Source organism: Ursus maritimus, unplaced genomic scaffold (assembly GCF_017311325.1).
Source record: "Ursus maritimus isolate PB19 unplaced genomic scaffold, ASM1731132v1 scaffold_5, whole genome shotgun sequence".
NCBI lineage: Eukaryota > Metazoa > Chordata > Mammalia > Carnivora > Ursidae > Ursus > Ursus maritimus.
Window position 1 is genome coordinate 20,457,184 of NW_024426663.1, and position 25,021 is coordinate 20,482,204.

General features: G+C 36.9%; 1 long non-coding RNA gene across 4 annotated transcripts in view; it reads right to left on the bottom strand.

Annotated features, from left to right (window-relative positions):
* The window catches only part of LOC103672151, a 112,354-nt gene extending 88,010 nt beyond the window's left edge, over positions 1 to 24,344 (bottom strand). For 3 of the 4 annotated variants that reach the window (XR_571077.2, XR_571078.2, XR_571076.2), the window contains exons 1-3: positions 24,148 to 24,344; positions 13,867 to 13,972; positions 9,533 to 9,594 (exon numbers count right to left, since the gene is read on the bottom strand). This is a non-coding gene — a long non-coding RNA (uncharacterized LOC103672151). The remainder of the gene's footprint in view (positions 1 to 9,532; positions 9,595 to 13,866; positions 13,973 to 24,147) is intronic. The other variant, XR_571075.2, reaches the window with a different exon arrangement.
* Between the last annotated feature and the right edge of the window lie 677 nt (positions 24,345 to 25,021).

Here is a 25,021-nt window from a genome sequence, read left to right on the forward strand (position 1 = left end):
TATGCAGCTATAACTAATATGGTATCATATCAGATAAAAAAGCAACTATCTGAATACCTAGAAATCGGGCAGTGGTGGTGATACAGAGCTGATCATATCCTGAGAGACACCAGAGCACAGAGTGACGACATAGAGACAACACTCAAGGATCCAAGGAGACCTGGCAGAAGCCTAGTCCAATAAAGAGACAAAAGGGTATAATATCTGTGACTATGGGCCCCACAGGCCCCTGGGACCAGGCTCAGGGTCACGGCCTCCCAGATCTAGTGGACCACACAGACTGGAGTTGAGGATTAGCAGTAATATGGAGCCCAGCAGTTGTAGCTGAGCTACCAGATGTGCCCACTGAGGAAGAAAAAGTCAAAGGCTCTACATATGCTTCCTATTGTTGTTGGATTTGGTCCAGGGACCAATGGGCTTGGCTGCAGGTGGGAGCACCAGTCCATTCAATTCAACTTTGTTCATGCAGATGCAGGGCAAGGAAGGGAGATGATGGCAGTGTCTCTCTCCTTATAAAGTGGAGGAATAATATTGGTTCCTACACAACTCTTATTCCAAAATTAATGCCTCAAGGATATTTAAGCTACTTTAAAAAAAAAAAAAAAACACTTCCCAAATAGCTTGCCAAATTTATGAAAAACCCACTGCTTCCTGTTAATCCCTATTCCTCTCCAAGAAATGCTTGTAATATTATTTAATAGTGCTATAGATTTAGACTAACACAGTATAATCTTAAGGTTGTAGGAAAAGTACAGAATATGTGGAATGTTATGTAACCTTAAGAGTCCTTATAATAAATGCATTTTAAATAAATGAATAAAAATAAGAAATAAGTAAGAACTTTCTCAGATCTACAGAGATAGGACAGGATACAGACAAGATCATGGTCCTACAACAAAATCAGGACCACACAGTCACAAATTGCCAGAAGGCAAGAAATATTCTAAATCAACTGTACTATTGACATAGACTTGTATGTTTTCTTAAAAGTGTTAAAGGATTTAGCACACAAAAAGTTTTTATTTCAGAAAATAAAATTAATAAAATGTTAAAATGAAAAGTAGCACGTATTTGGCAACAACAACAACAACAAAAATGAAGAAAGTCTCAGGATCTCATCAATAATAAATGACCTGTTTAACCTAAAATATATTATCTCAGGACACCCGGGTGGCTCAGTTGGGTAAGCATCTGCCTTTGGCTCATGTCATGATCCCAGGGTCCAGGGATTGAGCCCCACATCCGGGCTCCCTGCTCCGCGGGGAGCCTGCTTCTCCCTCTGCCTCTGCCTGCCGCTCCCCCTGCTGTGCGCTCCCTCTCTCTCTCTCTCTCTCTCTGTCAAATAAGTATATAAAATATTTTAAAATAAATAAATAAATAAAATATATTATTTATATCTCAGCAAAATTTTTTAAAAAAATGGACCAAGACTCCACTACTGCATCAATTTTTTTTTTTTAAGATTTTTTATTTATTTATTCGACAGAGATAGAGACAGCCAGCGAGAGAGGGAACACAAGCAGGGGGAGCGGGAGAGGAAGAAGCAGGCTCACAGCAGAGGAGCCTGATGCGGGGCTCGATCCCACAACACCGGGATCACGCCCTGAGCCGAAGGCAGACGCTTAACCGCTGTGCCACCCAGGCGCCCCCTGCATCAATTTTTTAAAAAGAAGTATGAGTTCAAAAGAACTAAGGGTGAATTTCACAGAGTAGATGTAGGTAATTTCAAACTGGCTACTAAGCTGATAAAGGTAAATGATGCAAACCAGAGCTTCCTATATACACACCTTGAGATTCTAAATCAGGGAGACACAGGTAGATTAAAAACTCTATGAACATCTTCTGCCCAGGGAATATCCCAATAACACACTCAGATGCAGACTCAGACCCCCTCCTTAGTCCAAGGGCAACCCCAAAGAGGCCTTCCTGACACCGCAAGGAGGGGTGAATTTCTGCAACAACAACAAATAAAATGAAAATATTTCTAGCTTACATGTGGTAAACCCACCTATTTGTGGTTTTGAGAAACTTAGACACAGCCTAGTAAAAATTCTAAGACAATGAGTTGTCACAATGTGACAAGGGCATTAATTCATACTGAGTCACTCTCCTAGTGCTTCCTACTAAAGACCAACAAAACCAAAATACGTCCCCCAGCATATCAGAAATAATGTATTTTCTACTTAGTTCAAAGGGAAAAAAAACTTTTATAACTTAAGAAAACTCAAAATATGTGACAATCTGTCATTGAATTAAAGTAAGTTATAGTAACAAGTGACCATGCATGCATAATGCCCACTGTAGCTATGTGTTCATCTTCACATACAAAGGCTATTTCTCAATGGTCAGAGTAAAACTTTGGCTAATGGTGCTGATGGAAAGATAGGGCTTGAGAAGAACCAAAGCTATGCGTAATCCAAAATCATTGGTATTTAAATCTGAAATGAGTCTTTGAACTTACAGTTGAACATGTTGTGAGAACACTAGACTCCTGTTACTTTACCAGCGCTCATTTTTATAAAATGTTTGCCTTGTATGGTGTACTTTACTGAGGCTTTAATGAGCAGGGCATATCACCATGGGTGCTGGGGGTCAGGGAGGGTCAATCACAAGCATTTCACAGTTCCATTATTGCTAACACATGCCCCCCAAACAGAGACAGGGGACCTGACTGGGACCCTTTAAGAAACAAGGGACTAGTAGAGACATTGTCTCTTGACTTGGGAATGGGAACAAGGCATTCCTCCATATATATACTCTGTATTACCTCCCCTTAACTGAGTATTATTACAGTGTATTGTAATTGGCCATTTAGTTATTTGTATCCTTCATGAAACTGCAAGATTTTTCAGAAAAAAAAGTTTATTTCGAAATACTTAAAAATTCACAAGAAAGTGTAAGGAAATGTACTATCTGTGTACACCCCCACTGTTAAGATCTTGCATGATTACAGTATCAAAACCATCTGTGCATTGGTATAATGCACAGAGGTTATTCATATTTCAGCTGTTATACATGTACTTATTTGTGTTTGTGTGTATGTGTGAAGCTGTATGCAACTTTATCACATGTGTAGCTTTGAGTAACAACTACCACAATCAAGACACTTAATTGTACCATTACAAGATTCCCCAGTGCTACCCTTTTATGTCTATATCTACTCTCTCCCTTGCCCTCTCACCCCTGGAAACCACTAATCTGCCCTTCAATTCTATAATTACATTATTTTATGAATGTTGTATAAATGGAAACAAACAATAACGTAACCTTTTAAGATACACTTTTTTCACTCAGCATAATTTCCTTGAGGTTCAGACAACTTGTTGCCCTATCAATAGTTCATTCTTCTTTATTGCTGAGTAGTATTCCATACCATGGATATATCATAGTCTGTTTAACCATTAATGGACATTTTATGTATTTCTAGTTTAGGGCTATTACTAATAGAGATGTTATGAGCATTCATGTACAAGTTTCAGTGGGAAAATAAATTGCAAGATTTTTAAGGGGATAAATAGTGTTTGATTCATTACTATATCTCCAATACTTTATACAATACACAGTAGGCACTCAAAAATGTTCATTGAAGGAATGATAAATAAACCACAAAATTGCCTCTAAATAAAATATAAAATAAGACTCATCTTGTGGGAAAAACATAATTAGCTGGGAGGGAAAATGTCAGCAAAAGGTCCTGAAAGTTGCTTTGCAAGCAAAGGAAACCATCAACAAAACGACAAAGTGACCTACTGAATCGGAGAAGATATTTACAAATGATATACTGTTAAGGGGTTAATATTCAAAATCTACAAAGAACTCCTACAATGCAACACCAAAAAATCCCCAAATAATCCAATTTAAAAATGGGCAGAAGACCTGCATAGACATTTTTTTCAAAGACATATAAGTGGCCAATAGACACATGAAAAGGTGCGAAGCATCACTTATCGTCAGAGAAATGCAAATCAAAACCACAATGAGGTATCACCTCATACCTGTCAGAATGACTAAAATCAAAAACACAAGTAACAATAAGTATTGGTGAGGATTTAGAGGAAAAGGAACCCTTGTGCACTGTTAGTAGGAATGCAAATTGGTGCAGCCACTGTGGAAAACAGTATGGAGGTACCTCAAAAAATTAAAAATAGAATTACCATATGATACAGTAATTCCATACTGGGTATCTACCCACAGAAAATGAAAACACTAATTCAAAAAGATAAAATGCACCCTTATGTTTACTGCAGCATTATTTACAATAGCCCGATTAGGAAAGCAACACAAATTATGTCCATTGATAGATGAATGGATAAAGAAAATGTGGTACATACATACCATGGAATATTATTCAGCCATGAAAAAGAATGAGATCTTGCCATTTGCAACAACATGAATGGATCTAGAGGGCATAATGCTAAGTAAAACAAGTCAGACAAATACCATATAATTTCACTTATATGTGGTATTTAAGGAACAAAACAAAGGGAAAAAAGAGACAAACAAGAAAACAGACCCAAATACAGAGAACAAACCAGTGGCTGCCAGAGGGGAAGTAGTTGGAGGGTTGGGTGAAATAAATAAAGGTTATTAAGAGTACACTTATTGTGATGAGCACTGAATGATGTATAAAACTGTTGAATCATTATATTATACTCTTGAAACTAATGCTAATTATACATCAATCAATCAATCAATAATTTTAAAAATTATAAAAAAGAGGTCCTGAAAGTTGCACTCATGGTTTTAAGTCTACAGTATTCCAAAGGATGAACACACACACACACACACACACACACACACCTTTTTAGTTTGCTTTAAATATTGAGTTTCCTATTAAGATGGTGTTTGGATTAATAAGCTACAGCTGAACTTTTTTGGAAACAACTGAGGAGACTTTCTATTCTAGCCAAAATGAATTAAGAGGGGTTATGTGTACCCTCCTTCGTAAAACACAATAACAACAATGACAAAAAATATAAGAAAATGGGTTTTTTAAGACATGGACATCACGCAACAAAGAGATCCCTAAGAAATGAGAAGCCAAGAAGGTAAATCTTCTGCTTGCCCTGCTTACAGTCTTGAAGGTTTCTTAGCAAAGGCACAGGAAGGGTAACTCAAGAGAGGCAAACTCCCTAAGTTGAGGAAGCAAGTCTGAAAGTATGGGAGGATAAGTTGGCTATGGTTCACAGGACAGAGCACCTGGCAGAGAGTTGCTGTATAGAGAAAGATCTCCTGAGACTGGCAGGGCCCCACTTAAGAATTTAGCAGAGTACTGATCTGGGCAAATGTGTGAGGAAACTTCCCAAGGCTGGATATTCCTTAATTCTAAGGAATAAATAGATCTAAACAATGATCAATATCTGCTAATATCACAAAAAGAGAAAGAACCAAGTAGTCTTGCTCAGCCTCTTCCAAATGCATTTGGTCAAGTTCCTAATCTTAATTACCAATTAGTAGAAAAGACATGGAGCAGAGGAGCTTATTAAACAACTCCACGGGAAGGTATCAGCAAATACAAACTATGGAGAGCTCAAATAATCCAGTTTCCTTAACAAACAAGGAAAAATAGATAGAGGGAAAACCTACAGAGTATAAGAGAAGAAAAATAACCAATTCCAAGGCGTGGGTTTTATTTGTATTCTGTTTCAAACAGTAAAAAGTATTTGTAAAAATTTAAGAGACAATTGGGAAAATCTGAATATTGATCGTGCGTATTTGATAACAATAAGAAAATACTGACTTTTAGGTGTGGCTCATTTTTTAGGTGTGATTCATTTTTTTCAATTAAAAAACAAGTCCTAAAAAAAAAACCCCAAAAACAAAAAAACAAACAAGTCCTACTCTTATAAAGATATTTGCTGAAATATTAAAGAATGAAATGAAGTCATGTCTGGAATTGGCTTCCAAATAATTTGGGGTGGGGGTGGGAAGTGGAAATAGGGATATGTTGAGGGTGGGGGTAGGAAGTGGAAATAGGGATATGTTGAAACAAAATAACCCATGAGATGATAGTTGTTGAAGGTAGGTATAGGTGTATGAAAGTTCATCATACCATTCTCTCTAGTTTTTAGTATGTTTCAAATTCTCTTAATAAAAATTTAGATAGGTAAATTGGAAATACATCAATAAATACATAATAAACTGAGGCCGTGATTCAGGTTACAGGCCACGATGAAAACTATTTCTCAGACATGGAGATATCAGAGTGTTAATTTACGAGGACAAGGAGGACTGTGATTTGTAGCATTCCCTTAAGGGAAGACTATATTTTCTCCACACAGAACACTGGCTTTTAAGGAAGGATAGACCTTCTTTCTGAAAATAGACCTGGCAGTATGTAAGTGGTTGACTACCTAATTGAAGACACCAAAAGACATCAAAGGAGACCAAAAACCTGGGTCTACAGATGTGGTTGTTGTGTCTTCCTGTTCTTTTAATAAGGTTAGGTTTATGAGAAGTCTAACAGAGCATATGGCTGCTATCCTTCCAACAGCATTCCTGCAATACAACTCAACCAGTTCAATCTTGCCATTCCTATATTTCCTGTTTGCTCATTGTCACAACTCTACCTTCCACGCACACTTTTTAGTTTTTGGTTTTGAGGTCAGGAAGATGTCCAAAATTTTTTTTTCCCATTCAAATAATTCATTAGAAATACATTCCATCTAGAATCTAGTTGTTTTCACAGCAGGAAGGACAGTGTGAGTAGCTTGTCCAAGGTTCTGCCAAAAGAAGTCTCCTCTCTCCTCTTATCTGAACCCTACCCATTCAAAAGGATATGTCCAAAGCCAATAAATGGAGTTTCTAAAAAGATGAACGTTACATCTTTCATTTAAAAAAAAAAGTCCTCATTGTCCCTAGTTCAGTATCCTATAAATAACATGCCTACATTTCTTACTCAAGAAATGAATTGAATTGCCGACTTTAAAAAAAAATAAAAAATCGATGTAAATTTTAAATTCTCAGTATATAGTTAGCTGATAATCCTGTCTGTAATATTACTGTAGTAGTAATATTATTAAAATATCATGATGCACCCTAATGTTCATTTTCACTAAATACCTAAAAAGGCCAAGGGACCTTGGCTTTAAAATATGATTTAAAATCTGATGCGTGCTTTAGAAGCAAAATCAGCTTTGGGGACTCATAGCTAGCGAGCATTTTTGTAGGTTGGTTACATTTTGTACTGCAAGATACATTACAGAAATTGTAACTGAACTTTTTGAAATATTTATCATCATTGTTACAACTTTCATTAGAGTGTTTTTCTTTTTAGATACAGTCTTGCTTATAATGTCCATTTTTAAAAGTTGCTACCCCAGGCTTATAAAACAAAGTTATAATTGTCTTCCCATCAACAGTATTAAAAACATTCATCTCCAAGAAAGTGTTATAAAGAAATTCCACTGCAATGATAATTCAAATATTAAAGAATATATTAAAAAATGATAATGTATGATAGAATACCAAAAGATTAGAAGTTCTTTGCAAGACTATACTTTAATTTCTGATAAAAGCAAAATACCCATATAGTAGCCAACTAGTCACATGTAGTCTATGTAAATTTAAATCAATTAAATTTAAATTGTATTCAAAAATTAGTTTTTCCATTGTACTAGCTACATTTCAAATGTTCACCAGCCACATGTGGCTACTAGTTACCATACTGGACAGTGCAGATATAGGACAATGTCCATCATCTCAGAAAGTTTGATCGAGTAATGATGGTCTTTGTTAGAGAGATCATTACTGATGAATGGATGTACATATATCAATTTATTTCTATCAAGTCATTTTTCCTTTGGTATGGAATTAAACCTATAAAATTTAAATAGCTTTTCTGGAAAACCTATATTCTCATGTAAATATTTAAAACTGTGCCACAAGTATTGCAGTGTAGATTTTCTTTTTCCTCTCGCCAAAGGGGAATGGAATTTCGAAAGATTTCACCTGCTCAAGATAGGGAATTATGGCATTAGCCAGTCTTCTTCCCCCTTTGATTCACATTTTTGTTCTTTATAAAGATCTATTCTAACCCTGCTGCTTTCAAGTTTACCCAGCAATGACCCAAACTTTATTTTGCGGCAAGGAATTCCTACTTAGAGGGCAGTACCTCGGGCTCAAACTCCGCACTTGTGAAGTTTGTTAACTAGTGTAAGAAAACTCACTTCCTAGTCAGGTCCTCCTACCAGGAGAGGAGGCTCTTACACCCTTCCAAAGTACCAACAAATTCTTTAGTCTAACAGTTTCTCATCTCTCAATTCAGAAAGATGCATTTTGTAACATATGTAAAAAGACAGAAACATGTTAAGGTATAAATAATACCACATTGTCATGTGGGAAAGTGAAATGCTCCTGCAGTAAGATATTGAATAGGAAGGTCTGTCTAATTCAGCAGAGAAACTGAATGAGATCATCGCTACCATTCATGCTTAGCAAGGAGCCATGCTGCAAAGGAAAGACGGAAACACAAGAGTAACAAAGTAAATGAAGATAGTATGAAAAACGTCTAAACAGGGCTAAACCAGATGCATTTAAATGCTATTCCTGAAAACCTTGATGAACAGTAGTATGTCTGTATTTAAAAGACTAGATAAACCATATAGCTGACCCAGATGGTTAAAAAACAAAAAAAGCAATTTATAATTACATCAATATAGAGAGTTTCAAGTATTTTCATGAAAAAGTAAACATTAATGAATATTTAGTATTGAAAATAATTTGGCTTTAAAAGTAGAGAGTGCAAATAAGAAAAAAATAATAAAGTCTAAGTAAAGAAATACTTAATACAATGGTCCAAATATTTGTGAAGTGGATCTTTGTCCAGAACAGTGTATTGTTTGGAAACAATTTCTACAGTAGATTCAATAGCTTCCATGGTGCCAAAAATGAATTAGAACCTTAAAATTAGCTATAGAAATTAGCTACAAACTAATGAGTTTGGGGGGAAAAGAAAGAACACAATATGCCAACTTTCCAACCCTTCCCGCAAACAGACTTTCACATCTTAAAAATTACACTTTCTTTCAAGATTCTCTGCATCCATAACGTCACTTTTTTCTCACTTGCTCACTCCCCCAAGGAAGTCTAAAACCAAATAAGCTGCTAGAAATGTTTACCAACAAAATATTATTTTCCAATCAATTTTTTCTTAATTTTTAAAATTGAAAAAGGGTTTATTATAATTAGGTCACTCCTCCTGACATAAGGCCCCTGAAACATTGTTTCTCAAACACTAATGGGTCCTGGAAAAGTTTGAAACTCTCAATTCATTATGACTTTGAGTAGCTGTTTTGTACCTAAGAATGAGAATTGATGGAGAGGTTGGGACTAAACACATAATTTTATGAAATATGATGAAAACATAAGGGTTTTGTTATGACGCACATAACAATCAAGAACTTGTTTCTTTTTAGCAGGCTCCTAAAAAGTACCTCCCGTATAATTATTAAATAAAAACACTCACTTATTCAGTCCTCAGCTAGCTTTTAAACTCTGAATAAGAGAAGTACACAGTGAGAGAGGTACTTACATGGTTTCCTTGGATACTGGATGATGCCATTCAGGTCTATGTTTTTATCTGAAAGTGGTGCCCTGTGGAGAAATGAGGCTCAGTGAGTGGCTGTTTATACATAGTAAGTAAATAGGAACTTTGTTTATTTTACAAAGCATTTCTTATTTTGACCCAGATTTCTTTTTCTCATCATACCCAAACCTTGTAAACAGCAGTAATATGGTAGAACAGGTACTTTGCACAACTCTTTGTAATACCACTTAAGAAATCATAATTATTAAAGCAGAAGCTCAGAATGCTTTGGCTAAGCACATTACTCCTTGGGCGACTTTATATATCTTAACTACCGTATTTATGTCAGATATATCAATGAACATTGCCTGCCTCTCTATTTTCCCTCAAGAGGAATTGTTCTCAAACTGTCAATAAAAAAAATTAATCTAAAAAAAATTCACATAAGGGATAAACATCCTTACCTTAATCAAAGAGTAAGAGAACTCTAGCTTTACCAGCTCCTAAACATCCAGGGTTTCCGCAGACATGAACTGTCTTTTAAATGTAGTAGTGGGGTCCTAGATTCTCAGTAGTTTAAGGGCTACGAGCACACAATTTTGACATTCGGTTCTCAGAACTACATGCTGTCTAATTTTGGTAGCATGATTAATCCCTCCTATGTGATAAGTTTTAACCTTCTAATATTTCTCTGGATCGAAAAGAACAAATGAGCTACAGCAAAGAATGGCAACTAACTTTAACGCTTCACACAATTTAATAATCTGAAATGAAGTAAGTGTGTGCTATGTTTCCATTAAAAAGTTTCCAGCCACAATTAATTGAACAAAAACTTGTCTTGTTCCAAGATTATTCTTGGAAATGTAATTTTAAAGTCTGCGTGAAATGAGGAAACTTACTTTTTTACCATATGAAAGCAATCTCATTTTTTAGGAATGATTTTTGGATAGACTTCCAATTTGATATTTTCCATTTGAACTAGCAGCATAGGGGCTTGGCAGGGGGAGGGGAGGGAAGCAATTCTGTGTTCTTTTGCCAGCACTGACAAAGGTCTGGTTGTCAGTGATACCTTTACAGCTAAATTTACCCCAGAGTGACAGGAACAGGTGCACCTCGGCCTGCCAGACACTTGTGCACAGGGATCACGCATCTTACGGCTTGACGATCAAGGGGGGAAAGCCTGGGTCTTCATAGAAAAGGAGAAGAGACAAACGCAGCCCAAACTGGGGGGTTTCTCTTCAAAGCCAGCTGGTCTGGCTTTATTCTACAGGAATTTTTTTACCTGTCAGGGTTTGGACAACAAAGCCCTCAGCAGGTGCTGAAGGGTACAACTTCCTGGAGAAGCAGAAAGGCACTGGTGAGTTTCAATTGCCAAAATATATTTTTTAATCTTTAAAAGTTGATTTTGTTATCTTGGAAGAGGCACTGCTGAGGAACCTACATTCAGAAAGCTGATGAGACCACTGGAATCAGAGCCAACTAACTCAACAGTAGGTTTGCCTGGTGTAGAAAGTGGAGCTGTTACCATTTGACAATTTTTTACATTTAAAAAAAGAGTTTTATAGGAAAGACTTTTATATTTTGAATGTTGGTCTCTTTCATTACTAACTCCAATATCTGAAAGATGAAGAATTAATTACATATATGATATTAGACTATTAAAATAAACACACAAATATCATTTCCTCTCTTTTTGTTATCTAATTCTGTCGTAATCTATTCTGAATAAAATGGGTTTTTAATAAATCATATAAAAATGTGAAATGGTACGTGCTCTTATCAAACATTTCATGCACTACTATTTTTTATGTGTTCATGTGACAGGAATATGATTAGAGAGAATATGAAATCAGTTTTATTTATAATACATTTTTAAAAACATGTATTGCACAGAATATTTAATAATTAAAAGTAGCAACACTTTCTCATTACCTTACAAAGAGTTTCTTTGGAGAAAAATCTTTGGAATAAACAACCAAGACAGTACTAAAGCATGTTTTTACGTCACTGATTTCCAAAATTAGTACATTTATATATTTGGTATTTTTATTTTGTGAATTCAAAAGTTTAGGCAAAAATATTTTTTTCAGAATAGAATAGGATTTTAATTAATACAAAACATGGAAAAATAAGACCACATGTCAGGATATATTTTTAAAAAGTGATGCTATTTCAAGGACTCATTCTTTTAACTACGCTTCACAGCATTTCTCTACAAATTGTTGTATTATACAAATTGAAAACATTTATTTAAGCAAGTAAGGAGCTCAAAGCTAAAGACTATACATAGTAAACATATGAAACCATTTTAACAACCAAATTCCATATTCACAAGCAACATGGGCTAATGAATGTAAAAGACACACAGCATACACCAATCAAGAATGCTATAAATTATTAGCCATAAAATCAATTTTCTGGGCTGTGGGGGGTACAATTGGTGCTTAAGAAGAGAAAGGCTCCTAACAATATAAATTACTAATATCATGAGGTAATTGTTTTTTTCTGATGATCTCATAAATAATTTTCAATCTACATGCTTAACATATAGTTGTATAGTTGGAAAATAATAAGATCTGACTTTTTTAATGACCACTACATCTAAAACACTTATCAAATCAATGATGATATGGATAAGCCTCAAATTTATATGTATCATACTCTTTAAGACTGACTTAATTGCTGTTTAAAATTATGAACTATTTATGGTTTAAAAAATTATCAGAAATGACTCAGCCAACCAAAAACATCTAATATTTTTAAAACATAATTAAAACCCAAATCTGATTTGCATTATAAATTATTACATATGGTTCAGAAAATTAAAGTATATTCTATTTTTTTTAAAGGAATATATTATGGTTTCAAACTGCTATTTTTGTGTGATATTCTGTCATCTTCATCATATTGTTTCTGGCATCTAAGTAACCATGGTCACTGCATTTTTTAGATAACTTCATTAGTCTCTTAAAGAATGATTATGTACTGCACGCACTTGATAATTTTGTTATTTATCTGGTCTGTTAAATATTATATTCCTAACGAATCGGAGTACTTACTTTTAGAAATCAGTACTGCAAAACTGAATGAACACTCTTAAGTCAACTTTAGGATTACATTTGTGAAGTCTTTATCTGCATTACTACTGGCTATAATTATTATACTGTTTGTCATTAACACTCAATATAAGCCATACAAAACTTCTTCCAAACTATTTTTTATGACTCTTATGAATTATTTAAGGGTGACTGAACCTATTAGAGACAATGTTAGGTATAGCCCAAATATTTCTAAATAACCAAAATTTGTCATTTTAACCATTCCCTGAAAGGTGAGCTTAATTTAAAATTTCATGGTTTTTTCTTGTAATTATGGAAAAAAGCTTTAATTCCTAGTACAACTTGCAGCTACGTGTTTGTACTTTCTGGTAAGCCTTCAACTTTTGTGTCACAAAAATACCTATGCCAACTCCCTCAAAGTATGGAAATGACTTCTTTTAATAAGTTTTAGTCAGAAATTATGACAACATTACAATGACTCGTGTGTCCTGAAAGTTTAATTTGAAAACATATTTTTAAATTGTAAGCATTGTTTGCAATATAGCTTCATATCTTAAGAATGGCTTATTTATAGTGAATAAAAATTAATTATTCTCCTCTTTCAGAAAGGCATTTGAAAAACATTTTGTTTACCCTTAGATGCACAGGGGAAATCTTGATTCTCTCAGCAACTAATTTCAATAAATTATATTGTGAATATCAATCTATTTAATTTCAGGACAATGAACCTTCCAGCTAAAACGGTTTACTTGTAAGTATTTAAAGAAACAAAAATACTTTGGCAGCTTTAAATGTATCTCCTCATTGACCAGCCACCTGACTGACAGCTGTCAACTGTCTGTGGGCCAAATGTAACCCTGTAAAGATAAAAATTACATATTACTCATCCCTGTTGATAATACCTGGTGCCAGTAAGGTTTTCAAGTAGGAATAACTAGACTATAGATATAAAGAAGTAAAAAGGGAATCATTTCCACCACCCACCCTCCCTCCTTTGTCATTAACTTATTTCCCCTTCCTTTTCTACTTATCCCATTTCTCTTGATGCCCATATCTCACACCTACAAAGAGTTAATTTCCTTAAAGGAACTTCAGATGTATGTAACAAGTGTGTGACCATGAAAATACTGGGCAGCCAGGTAATGATGCCCACACATTTCTTTCAATCAAATCTTCTTTTGAGCTCATGGAGTGTTTGAATTGTGGGAAAGAGTCTTTGATGCTTTCAACTACTCATTTTTTAAAAAAAGAATGAAATGGAAGCACAAAAATAAAATTTACCCAAGGTCACCAATGTGAGGATGTAGATGTAGACTTGGATCTGTCCCCCAACTTCACATCCAGTGATATGTTTTTCTATTAGACTTTAAACATGTGGACAATGAAACTATAAGTAAAAGAGAGCACATGGAAAATTAATGTGAGTGACATTCCATTGGGGAACTGTTTGCAGCCACCAAACTTAATACCTTATTAGAGAAATACAGTTTTATCAAAGCATATTAAAATGTAGCTTTAAAAAAAAAAGAACATAAACACATTAAAATATCTATGGTATAAGCTCTTTTTTAGATTCTCTTTATTATTTAACCTGATTTCCAAACTCAAAATATTTATGGTGTATATGAAACAGCAGAAAGAAAAAATAATCAATGGCAATATATATGTTTAGAAGATAAATGCATAAATGAAAAGTTCAGGTTGAAAAAAATTTTTGAAATATTAGAAAATAATTAAAAATACCAAATATACCAAAGCATAAGCACACATACATTACCTAAGTACAGAATATACTAAACAGTTCACATAACCAAATCAACAACTAACTAGCATCGTGTGTGTGTGTGTGTGTGTGTGTGTGTGTGTGTGTGTGATTACAAAACCTCTCTGGACCCCAGAGGCCTCATCAGCAGTGTTTCCTAACAGCTCAGAAATTGTATGACTCAACAATCCTGTATTAATATAAGTATCTGGTATTTATTCAAATAATTATTAATTATATTAATATTTCATATTGCTATAATATAATTTGTTGATAATGCTGCACATCATCCAGATTCAATCAAGGTCATGAAAATATATTCAAACTAAATATTTTATTCTTCTCTGACCCTCTAGAAAAGAAATCATTTAGGAGATAACTACCATGTTCTGAATTTAAAAGGATTTATTTTAACCCTGAGCTTTGGAGCTGTATTTGCCTGTAAGAAGTGTTTGCTTTAAAACCCAAACAAGCAAATGAATTTTTTAAAAGGGGGGGGAGCTTAAAACATTAATATAGGAGGATATGGGAGGAAATTGTGGACAGACTTTCCCTGCAAGGAATTGGTCTAGAATAATCTCCAACAGCTCTATGATACCATTTAGCAACTAAATTATACAATATATCTAAATTTACAAATGTATTTGCTTATTCTATTACATTTAGTCCAAATCAACATTATTAATCAGCAAACCACTTAACAATATGCAATAACTGCATGCAAATCGATTGCAAGCAAAATAATCAGTAAATAACATCCATTTCTCATAATTGTGAAAGACAGGGGTGTCAAAGCAAAATGTGCAAAAAATTCAGTCATCTCCCTGCATCTCAAAGAGGTGTTAGTGAAAGTGAATGACTTGTCTCTCATCTGCCTTTGAAGGCTCTTAAACGTTTTCTCATTAGAGCTAAAGAGTACTGTCCGAAGAGCACCAGAGCAGAAGTAGGCAGCTGTGAGTCATAATCTCTATTTCACTGCTCAGTAATTTTGTGACTGGAAACAAGTCATGTAACCTCTGGGAGGATACTGAAGGGATGTGACTCTTCACTGGGCTGTGCGTAAATCACAAGAAAGGCAGTTCTAGAAGGTGTTTATCCAATAAAAGGTGTTTCTGTTGCTTCATGTGAAGTCCCAAAAGGACTTGGGACATTTTTGGTGGGTTCCAGTCTCCAATGGCATGCCCTTGCCCCCTCCCTACTGCTATAAGAAGCCCACCATATTGGCGGCATTCCAAATAATTAAAACTAACAGCAGTTTTTAGCCTGTGAGATGAGTGTGGAAAACAAAATCACTTTACAATACACTACTGACCAGCTAGCCATATTTTTCCTACTTGGGTACCCTGGTAACAAAACATGAAAGGTCTTACCTTCAAAATTACATTTATCACACATAGCTTTGAACTTTTCAGTGCACTTTATAAGGCTGAGTTCGCACACACAAGAAACAATAGTCATTTAGTGTATTTAGTTTTATAAAATGGGACATTTTAAAAAATGAAAAAAAAATATTCACCACACTTGCTACTGTAAGCCAGCTTGAGAACATGCTTGCTCGTGTCAGAAAAATGTTGGAACAAGAAACAGGCTCATCAGAACACCCCCTAATCTGAAGTGTTAAAAATATCTGGATCCAAGAGAGGTTAACAGCAGCAGCTGGCTACGCAGAGAGGTTAAAAGTCTGGAAATATGTATCCCCCTGTTGCCCAGGATGACAGTGTTGTGAAGGCCCTATATGATTGTTCGGCAGGTAGAGGTAATTATCAAGGTCATAAGGAATATTTGTATTAATTGGAAGTCTTTTTAGGGAAAAGCCACATTTCTCGAGTGATTGTGAATGGGACTAGTCCTGGTTGCCAGGAATCTAGGCTCACAAGCAGCTGGCAGTCACTGAAGCATGAATGTGTTCGCAGCTCAGTTGTCACTAATGGTAGAGGTCACGGGATCCGAAACCCATTTTACAGGTTTTGCTGAGATACTGGGATCCAAGAGCACAGTTCATCCAAGAAAAGATAAGCACTGACCCTCAGATATGTAAAGCTGAAGAACTACATAGAAATTTGAGAGAATTGGGTCCCCATATTGCTTAATCAGTCTACTAATCACAATGGGCAGAATATATGTGGCATGTCTTTTTTGATTGTTTACAGTATGAGCCAAGACAAGCAATGGAAAGATTCATATCATTCTGACCTCTCATTGTTACTATTTTGAAAGGAGTTCACTAATTTAGAAGTTCCATAAAATTCAGGATTAGTTGAGAGCGTGGGAATGAATAATGGAGCAACTCAAGGTTAAGGAATAAGAAGTCTTTGCAGATCTTCGGATCACCCTTAGCCTAAGGCAGTGGCTAGCAAGCAAAATATACATAACAAACACCCAAGGAGCTAGCTGCAAAGCAGATTCCTGAGGCTGCTGCTCAGGGGATCTGAGGTGGGGCCTAAGGATCTGAGTGAATCCGAGGCCCTCTGATAAACTGTTCTCTGCGTTACACTGCTCAGGCCTCACTAGAGCCTTCCCTTCTGCAAGAGGGTCGGTTCTCTTGCTCTGCAGTGGCAAGAAAACCAGCACCCAGCGATCTCAGCTCCTAGGAGACCAAAGGAAGCCTAATGGATACAGCTCCACAAGTTATACGTCCATTTTTATTTATTGTCAGATATACGTGCACTTAAATAATTTGTTTATTTTAATTATTTTTATGTAGATTGGCAAATGGTAGGGTTCACCCAACACTAGAGATAAGCCAAAAATCATTCTCAAGTTCTACTTGAGTTTCAGGCACTAAATAAAACAGCTTTAAATATGAACAATGGCTTTAATGGACTCTTCAGAAAAGTCACTAAAAAATAGCACAGACAGTGCTTGTTAGAAGTGTACATGCATATACATTCAAGTTTTAGAATACTTACTTGATCAGCACTGACCTAGGAAGTTTAGAAGGCTAGGGCCCAGCAATAATGTAGGGGAAACCGCAGGCTTGACTCTCCTGCGTGTTATTTTGTGGCCATAGGCTACCCAAACTAGAATCTCACAGCTACAAAAGGGTGAGGTGAGAATGTGTGGAACAGTGTAGATGGATGAACATAAATCCTTCGAAAATAGATAAACAAAAGCACACGCCTTATTCGCTGTGAGTTCATCATCGTTGTAATCAGAGTAATTATAGTGATTAATAACAAAAAAAATCATAGAAACTCTTCTATGACCATATTATCTGTAGCATACATCAATTGTTTAAAAATAAGCTCCCTTGTTAGCAGTATTTTATTTTGAAGTGATTCAAATAAATAGAAAATTATTAATATCTTATGGTTCTGAAATAGAAAATGTAACTTTCCAAAGCATGAAAAAAAAAAATCTTCTGCTAATAACCAGTTGTGTGTGTGTGTGTGTGTGTGTGTGTTTACAGTTGTATTGACTTTATAACTGAAAATAAAAAATTTAAAACTGAAAATGAGAAGAAGCAGAAAAGATGAAGGAAGAAGGAAAGGGAAGAAAAAAGGAAAAAGGGAAGGAAATTGAAAAGACAGGATTAAATCTATCGATTAGCTATTTCACTATTGCTAAAGGGGTCAAAAGGCGTAAGAAAATTGTAGAATGTTTCCTATTTACCCTTTTGAAAGTAGAGTTCAAAATCTTTTACTTAGAATCATATTTCTTCATCTCTGAGTTACTTTAGAATATATTATAAAGTACATTGCATTTGATATGGATGCTCCATATTTACAGGTTTAATGCCATACAAAGTTGGGAAATATTTAATTTACTTGCCCCATATTTGCACACAGGAAGATGCTTTATCTGCGATTTCACAGAGGTGATAAAGGGCAGAATGCATTTTTCCCTCCAACCCTGAACCTCTCTCCAACCCTTCCAAATTCTAACCTTCATCCAGGAAGCAATACACATGCTCGTCGCAGGGCTCTTATATCCCCTTCAAGACATTTCTGGAGAAATCATCACTAATTACACCTCTGGTGGCTTTTGGAGGCAGAAAGGAGTTCACACAGGGTGAGACCAAGTGACAATATGGTAGCTATGGCACAAGGGACATGCAGCAGCTACGTGCCTCCTATGTAAGACAGGAATAGAAAAAGAGACTGGAACAGGTACTAAAGTGTTACTATATTTAAAAAAAATAAGTAGACAAATTTTCAAGGACCATCACGATACTTGGCTGATAGAGAGTTTCTCTTCCAATCACAACTTCTTCAAAATTAATATAGTGTCTTCTTCAGCTAAGAGCCAGGTTTCCCACTCACTGGCACCCAGGGCTCACTGACACGTCAGCCAAGTGGGAGGGACCTGAGACACGCTGAAAGTCTCCTCCCTGAAGCATCTCCTGATCAACAGAGCAGGGAATTTACGGAAGTTGTGTAATCATAGATACTCCTTTGCAGTATGAACTCCTTTCAGAAAACTTCTGAAGAGAAGTTCATGCAAAGGAGTAACACACTGATACTGCATCATGAAGTAAACTGTTGGGAGTGGCTGGCTCCTCTGATAGAATATAGTCCAAGAGAATTCTGGAACATAAAGAGGCTGCTGAGGAATGAAAGGACCTTGTGGGTCACACCAGTGAAAGGCTGTGAGGAGACAGAGACACTCAATAAAGAGCTATTATTGATTTTAAAAATTGCTGCTGGGTGAGTGGAGCATGCCAGAGTGAAAGAAGGACAAGCTGAAGGTGAGTCTAGGGAGGCTAGTGATACAAAGACAAGCTTCAGGAACCTTGTAAGGTTTTGCCTATACCACACAGATACTATTGATTTAAAAAGACTTAAAAACTCAGATTTAATAAAAAGCCACTAATTCTGTATACTTATGTGAAGGTTCCTTAAATTTCAGTGTAAGAATATGTAATCAATAAGCAATTTAGAAGATGTCTGACATAACTAAGAAATAAAATCTTGGAGCCTTATTCTGAGCAAATGGATATATAACTACTTTCATAAGTCTGATAAAATCAAATATGAACACACAAAAAAAATGTTTCTATGAAAAGAATATGGAACACTGACCAGGACAATATAAACTGACAACCCTAGAATGTAAGACTTCTTGTTATAATATACATTGGTTTAATCAACATATTATCCTAAATATTTTATATTTATTTCAAATATAAAAAGCTCTATTATGAAATAAAAACTTCTTTGAAGCATGAAAGCTGATAGAAAAGGAAACAACTTCTAAAATATTGTTAGATAAATGAGAGAGTGAGATGTTTTCCTGGAACATGGGGTAGTCCTTGAAAGTGAAATCGTGTAATGTTAGCTAACATTTACTGAGCATTTTCCACATGCCAGGCACTAGGTGACTACAGAAAGACAATCTTATGTCCTCCTCTCAGGAAAGTTATCATCCTGTGTAGGTCCTGCCACATTCTCTATTTTCTAACAAGGACATTTTGAAAATTTATGTCAAATGGTCATTAAGTCTGAGCCTGGATTCTAATCCAGCATCTTTGATTTACCCTTCCCTGCCCCTTATAGTACATTCCTTGCAAAGGTATTTCCCATGGTGTTCATATATGATATGTAACTTCTAATTAATGAAACTAACTTTTTAAAAATTTTATGTTACTTGCCAAAATGTCCCCTCAAAGGCTACACGTTCACATCAGGAATACCCTTGAAATTCCCCTTTTGTACCTGGGATTAGTGTCAATTTATGAGCCAGATGTTAAATAATCTGCTGCTTTATAATCATATCATAGTTTCCATCAAGCACCTTGTTCACTTCACTTGGTTTGGATTTAGTTTCACCAACAAATTCATCCTTAATGATAATGATTTGCCATAATCAAACTGTTAAGACTGAATAACAAATTCTTAAGGAGATTTCTATAGAGACCTATGCAAAGACATTATTGCTGAAATAAGCAAATAACTTCCTAGGCTGTCTACCCTGAAGAGGATGACACACATTTAGACATGTATTTCTAAAATATTTTCTGGTGCAGGAAAGAAATATCGATTATATCACCTCCTGATCTCATCATCCCTGTAAGTGAGCAAAGGTTATATAAGTCTAACAGCATCGTAGCTAAGAGCATCGCTGGAAACAAACAAACCTAGCTTCATGTCTTTGTCTGGCACCCAGGGACTATGAAACCCTGGGCAGGAAATGTCACCTCTCTTAAGCTTTAGTTTTTAAAATCTGTAAAATGAGGAGACTTGTCGTTCCTGTCTGAAAGGCTGTTGTTTGGATAAAAAGAAAAAAATTTTATAAACCAGTTAATACCATTAAATTAATTAAAGCAGTTAATACAAGACAAATAGTGAGTGGCCATTAAATATGACGCACTTTAAATTTATTTAACTCTCATTCTAATAAGGTAGTATTATTTTTTCACATATAATACAAATATCCTTATATTACAAATATGAATATTATTTATATAGAAATATCTAACTACAAATTTAGTTTTAAAAAATCGTCTATAGAAAATCAGACCTCCTTGGTTTGGATCTTTGACTCAGGGAACTAGTATATACTGATAAGTCAAGCCAGTTTTAATGCCTGTCTTAACTTTAAAAGTTTTACGGCATTTTACTTTTAATTCTCACCATATTCCAAAAAATTTAGAGAGACTTCATCCCAAGCAATGAAAATCAATTCTCTCTTTTCCTGGTAAATTAGAATATGGATATAATTACATATCTCCTTGTTTTCAAATTTAGTATGTAGGGGAAACATATAAATCTATGCATGATCTTGCCTTACTGAAAAAATAAAATTTGTATTATTTTCCTTGGTTTATAATTACAAGTTATAAATAAAATATTTAGAAGTAATTTTGTAAATTCTCAACTAAGTAAAATACCATCATTTGGAAAATTAACTAGAGAGATAAAGAAAACAAGGTACATTTTGAAGTGTGGTGGCTTTATTCTCTCCTTTCTAGATTTCTTTGTCTTATTTTGGTGTTCTTAATGAGGAGAGATAGCAGGAATAGGAATACCAGATATAAATTGTTTGTTAACAATTTCTGAATCCATTTTTTACTTTAATACATATTTACACAAATTGAAATCAATAGAAATCACACACGTCCCAAGTGGGACTTTATTAAAACCAAAAATACAAAATGTCTATGCTTCTGTTTTGCAAGAAGCAGCAAACAGTCCCCTAGACATAGTTGTAATGTTGATCATGCATCCAACAGAGAACAACATCTAGGTCCCTCTTGAACAGAATGCTCCATTAGGCATTCCATGGGCTCCCCCTTCCCGGCAGGCCTTGGCCCAGCCCCGTTGCCATAGATGGCCATCAGACATTTGGAATGACATCAGGAGATAATCTGAGCAGGCTCTGCCCTAAAGAATTCAAGCTAGCGGGAGACTGAAGATATCAATGTCTTCTTGGCTGACAACAGCATTCCAAAGGTCAACCAGGGTGAAAAAGGATGGACTTGGAGTTTCCAGTGCCTTTTCAACAACCAAGCAGCTAACAAGTATAAAGAAGCATCCCTCAAGACAAAAAAATAATAAATTAAGACAATGGAAGTCTGGAAGTATACTAGAAATGCCATGCCTATGAAAGGGAAATAAGACAACCTATACCCATCGGTCAGGGAATTTTAGGATTGAAGAGATCACTACCTCTTAAAAATAAAACTCACAAATGGTTTTCATCCTGAACCAATTTGCACCCCTCTGACAATCTACTTCTCCAACTTTTTCTGCTGTGTCAGTCCCTGTATGGGTGAATACGGAACTTAATGGTGTAGAAGTAGAAATTCTTTGCAGAAGAATAAGAATGTCTTTTACTACAGTTTACCAATTTCCCAGCCCTGCGCTTTATGTTGGGTGGCTCATTTAATCACCATAACAAAGTTTTAAGAGTAGCACTTTATGTTCCACATTTTACAGATGAGGAAATTGAGGCAAAAGGAGGTTCCATAACTTGTACCTGATAGTATCTTCATCGAATTTGAGGGAGATTATGCTTTACTAACAATTCTCACCTTACAGAACGCTTTTCCTCCCTGACCTTAAGAGTGCTTTTTAGCTCCTACTTTAAAAGGATAATCCCATTTCTTAAGATTTTTTTTTAAGTAAGGACAATGTTATCCCAACCAGTCTCTTTAAGGAGACATGATATGAATCTATGAAGCTACCAATAATAACACTTTTAGTTTGGAAGACAGTGTTTCCTACACACCTTAATTCTTTATTAGAATTTCTTTCTAGAAGAATGCTTAGAAGTATTTTCTCATGTAAAGGGGTAATCCTGTGGAAAATCTTCTGTTCAGGTCACCTTTCTGTAGGGTTAATTTGCCTAGCCAACCCCAGGCAAGGTGCCCTGGTCTGGCACAAAGTGTAGTAGATAGACCCTGTCCAGTGACCTTATCTTCTTCATAAATTTATGGCATGATTTGGGGGTGCATCTGCTAATTTCTCTGGGCCCCATTTGTCTTCCCTGTAAAAAATTAGGTGCTTGTGTTAAATGTTCCCTAAGACCTCTTTCAGCAAGAAGATGCGGAAATTCTGACTTTAAAACTTTCCACACTAGTGCCAGGAAATGCAAATGCCAAGAGTGTCCTAAAATTTGGCTGGTATCATAAAGCAGATTCTTTCTTTCTTTTTTTTAACCAGCATTCATTTAAAACTCTAGAGCAGCACATTCCAATAGAACTTTCTGCAATGATGGCAATGTTCAACATCTCGCAGTCAAATAAGGTAGCCACTAGCTGCCTGTGGCTATTGAGCACTTGAAATGTGGCCAGTGTAACTGGGGAACTGAATTTTGAATTTTATGTAATTCTAATAAGCTTAAACTTAAAGAGCCACGGGCGGTTAGCGGCTACCATACTGGTGGCAGCTTACAGCTTCAAGAGCACGACAATATGAACACTTTACACCTTTGATTTACTCAGCCGAGCACTTTACAATGTCATTGGAGCATTGATCTTTCCACCACTCTTGGTGCCCTTGGTACAGCTCCACAGAGAGATCAAAGAACAGCCCAGGCATTTGCATTTCGTGATGGCATTTCTGCAAGAGACCGCGGTACCATTCTCACATGCCAGCAAATAAAGGGGATGGAAAGGGAAAGGAAGTTTGAAGGGGGGGTTATGTCTTTTCTCCCTCGTCTCCCATTTGTCGTGTAGCTTGTGGCCTTTTCCTAGCCAAGACGCGCACCTATCCACCAAGGCAGCTTACCTACCAGACCCAGCAGTTGGCTGTTAGCTTTTTAAATAATCGTGTAGACCCTGAAAGATTGGGCTGTAAAATCCAGCTCTGGGACCGTGTCCTTTCCTATTGGTCTGTCAGGTGAAAAACAGGGCTGACTGGCGGGACAAGGGCGGCGGCCGGACCTGCGCCCGCCGCTCTTTCTCCCCCAGGCGCGCAAACCGCTCAGAGCCCTGGCGGCTGCCAGGGCAGCCGGACGCCGACCGCGTGCCAGCGCTTTGTGCACCGTGCGTAGGTGGGTTCACTGAGCGCCGCCTCATCCCCAGCTCTCTGGGGTCGTCGTTCGCCAACCTAGGGGAAATATCCCCAAGATCCCCAAACCAGGCGAGCGGGGCAACTCCCCGACACCGCCACCGAGCGTTTCCAGGGCCCACCCACCAGTGTTGCGCCCTCCTCCCATTCTCCACAGCCCACCACGCGGCCTCTTCGCCAAACCACCAGCCGCTTTCCCCCGAGCCGTGACATCCCCCTCAAGACACAACCCGGCACGCTCCCCGCCAAGACAGCCCGCCCCCCTCCGCGCACCCAGGCCCACAGGCCCCCGGAGGGCCCCGAGCCCGCCTCCTCCTCGCCCGTGGCGCACGCACGTGGCGCACTCACCCCCTACTAGCTGCCTCCGAGCTCTAGAAACGCTCCCGGGAGGGAGCCCCCGCCCCCTTGGCTCCGTCCGCTCTGAGGAAAGTGGGTGGGGGGAAGCGGAGACGGGCTGAGAAGGAGTAGGTAGGTCGGTCCGCTCTGAGAAAAGTGGGTGGGGGGAAGTGGCGATGGGCAGAGAAAGTAGTATATAGGTGGAGAGCGGTGTTGGAGGGGACGACCGGCAATAATTGGATGGCGTTGCGGCTGTTGCGCCTCTGTGAACGCCCAGCCAGCGCGGATTCACTTTCCACACAAATCACCCGGAGGGATTGTTGCTGCCTGCAATCAATAACTCAGCGGAGTGAGCTGCTGAAACCAGAGGCGTCCCCTGTCTGGGTCTTTAAGGGGCCGTCCGAACTGAATTCCAGCCCTCGGCTTCCCAGACAAAGAAGTGGGCACCAAAACGCAGGACGAGATTTTTAACCCCCACCCCCAACCCCGATCCCGGCTAAAAATCTTTAAAAATTAAAGGGCACACACATAGAGAAGTATCTAGAAAAAACAGTTAAAAGGGGAAGTGTGACAATCCATTCTTTGAATTGAAGGTTTCTGTGATATTTCGAGAAATGGGATAGAATCAATGTTCCGATGAACATTTAACGATTTTGTAAGTGAAGGTAAAGTCCATTAAATTTAGCCATGCATATGGATACTTTTTAATCAGCCACACATTTGCAAGGAAATTACTGATCTAGCCTTATTTGGGCATACTGATCCAGGAAGAAATGTATCATGATTTGTAGTGGCATTGTTAAAAGCCTTAGCATATCTTTGAGACATTATTCCATGAAGATTGCATTTCTGTAAGGTGAAAAGACCCTGGGAGATGTGTATTATG